We start from the raw sequence: 3,394 nt of genomic DNA, 5'->3' as shown, positions 1-3,394 counted from the left end.
GTAACTTCAAACAGTTAGTTCGCTAAGTAGTACACTTAGCGAATTAACTGTTTGAAGTTACAAATTAACTAAATAAAGAACCCCGATAGTGAGAGGCAAGGGGACTCACGTAAATAAAGCACCCCGATAGTGAGAGGCAAGGGGACTCACGTAAATAAAGCACCCCAAAGGGAACAAAAAACTACCACGTCCACGCCGTTGTTCCTGGGTAGTGCTAAGAGTAGTAATTTCTATTAATTTCGGCTAAAAATTTCGTCCGCCATCTTGGTCCGCCATCTTGGATCCGCCATTTTGAATTTTGCAAATCTGACTTCAGATTCGTGATCAGCAACCCCAAAAACCCTCGTAAACTTAATTTGGTGCAAATCGGTTGACTAAAATTTTTGTCCGCCATCTTCGTCCGCCATCTTGAAAATTTTAAAACCGCCAAAGTTATATCTGAACGTAAAATTTTCCGCTTTTTCATTTTCCGGTGTCAAAAAGGGGGGTTTCCATTTAAAAAAAACCACTTCCGGTTGAAGTAACTCACTTTCGGTCAAAATCAAAAGTTGAAAGGTACGCCATTTTGGTTCCCCCTCGAAACCCTACAACTTTTATATGAAACTTTTTTCGATTCCTGGCCACACAAACGAGTTATTGGAGGTGATAGATTCAGATGACTCACCCTGTATATGTTGGTAAAAATTAAGTAATTAAATGTTGGTATATAATATCGGTAATAAATTACCGATCGTTGGTATTATGTAAATATGCTGGTAAAAATTATGTAAATATATGTTGGTAAAAAATTAAATGTTGGTGTATAATATCGGTAATTACCGATCGTTGGTACTATCGGTATTGCGTAATTATATGTTGGTAAAAATATATGTTGGTAAAAAATTATGTAATTAAATATTATATAATATCGATAAAAATTACCGACCGTCGGTAACATCGGTATGCCCCCCCAATTACCGACCGCTGATAACCCCCTCCGCGGTGACGTCATATCTCCCGCGGTGACGCATTCCCCCCCTCTGACGTCATACCCCCCCGCGGTACCCTCCGCCCCTCACCCCCCTCAGAGGACCTGGGTTAGAACCCGCCTAGCATACCTACTTCAATGATTCTTAGTATGATATTTCAATAAAGGTAGTTCTCGTCTTAATTGCTCAAAGTTCTGGATATCGCGGGTGTCAAACTCGATCATGGCTTTTCCCTTTAGTTTAGTACATAATATGGCCTCTAATAATGCGGGTTCATGTGCGGGATCTATATTCCCTTATAGAAATATCATACTAAGAATCATTGATAATTGCTTATTTTCAGTATTAAAAATACTGGATAATAGATAATTATCAATGATTTTTAGTATGATATTTCTATAAGGGTTATTTATGGCATAAGAGCTTGCATTTAAAAATTCTTGTAATCTATTCTGTGAGGAGCCGTCGAATTCCGGTATTAGGTTTCTAGTTTCCTTAAGCTGTAAATAGTTGTTCGCACGCGAGTGTCGGTTTCGCATGTTGTTTGCTGTCCGTCCGTATCTAATGTCCATATTTACTGGTTTCGCGTTAAGGTGCCTATCCGTATTAAGAGCATTTATTTGCTCGGTCATGTGACAGATCACCTTATAGAAATATTATACTAAGAATCATTGATAATTACTTATTATCCAATATTTTTAATACTGAAAATAAGTAATTATTAATGATTCTTAGTATGATATTTCTATAAGGGTCTGATGCCGTATTTGGTTAATTATTTCGAGTAGTAACTCGTCGCGGCTGGGTCCGAGTAGTCCATCTAACTCGGCGGGGGGCGCTATGCCCTTATAGAAATATCATACTAAGAAATACTGAAAAATTATTAGTGATTAAATATTACCAGTAATTCAGTAATTTTTTGGCCAGTACTTAATTTCTAGTAAATACTGATAATAAAATCACTGTTAAATATTGATAGTAATCAAATACTGAGAATAATTATGCGAAGGTGAAAAATGAGAAAATCATAATGTTTACAAAAATATATTTATATTCCTAATTTTCTCATGTCTTATAAACTACTAGATATCAAAGGTTGTCAAAACACATTCCAAACTTTCATGAATCCTCCTGCGATAATTTCGATCCCAAGCGGTATACTACTGGTCACCCCATCCATGTCCTGATCGCATTAAACTGTTGCTTAACCTGATGATCGAGTGCGCACGCGGTGACTCTGATGACTCCAACGATGTTCTTACAATTCATGCTTATAATGTATCCTTATATTGTTCACAATATATTATAACATACCTAGCAAATACCAAATAATAATTATATAATTTTTACTTGTTGTTTATTGGATAATTTGTTGATAGATATTGAAACAATGCAACATTCGATATGCGATGAATATTGATGTAATGTAGTGAACCAGTGATAATTACTTTTACATTTTTAACAAAATGTTATAATGATTAATCCAACAAAAAAAATAAAAAATCCAAGAAAATCCAAATTAAACAAATCGAATTACTAAATTTTGAGAGGAACTTTTAAAAAATGTTATTTAAAAAATATTATTTAAAAATTATTTAAAATATTATTTAAATTAATAGTGTTGTTTCATCAAATGACATGATTTCGTTGGACGAAATAGAAGTTTTATTTTCATCATTTTAAAAAATGATATTTCGTTTAAAAATATAATATTTTAATGAAATAAAAAAAACCACAAAATTAAACAGTACGAATATTAAATCTAAAGAAAGTATTTTCTCCGAAAAAACGGTATAAGAAGTATAAATATATGCAATAAGACAAATTAATGATTGCCACTAACGAGTGCTATTCTAAGTACTATTCTATAAGTATTATTAATGTAAAACATTATGAATTTGAAATACAAGTAACAAAAATAACTAGTAAATAAATAAAATATATTATATTCGTAATATTTTTTAAAATATTACTGCAATATTGCTAAAGTAATATTGCAAATTAATGTCACTGCAAAGTCTCTGCAACATTGCACTGCAATATGCAATCTTGCAACGTTGTAGCAATGTTGCTGCAAGTTTCTGTGCTGTATGGGCATTGCTGAGATTCGAGCCTGAGACCTCTCCCAGGTAGCAGACTTACGTCAAAATAACATCCAAATCTAAGTAAGTTCAGGATCAAAAATAACCAAGGAATGATCAAAAATATCGTGAAAATATCGTCAAAATTATAGTTTAATGTTGCAGACCGATGACGACATTTTAGACAACTTAATGACGTTTTATGACATCTCTAAACGTCAATAATACATTTTTAAGACGTTATACAGAAATGTCATTAAGATGTCACAAAAAAGACGTTTTAAAGACGTCGTTATTTAGTCACTTGATGTCATTCGACCAGTTATGACCAGTTTTTTACATCAT

This window comes from Odontomachus brunneus, unplaced genomic scaffold (assembly GCF_010583005.1).
Source record: "Odontomachus brunneus isolate Ranch 3 - 2012 unplaced genomic scaffold, Obru_v1 Obru_scaffold_070, whole genome shotgun sequence".
In the NCBI taxonomy this organism is placed as follows: Eukaryota; Metazoa; Arthropoda; class Insecta; order Hymenoptera; family Formicidae; genus Odontomachus; species Odontomachus brunneus.
The sequence above is the reverse complement of the archived record's forward strand: the minus strand, read 5'-3'. Positions refer to the sequence as shown.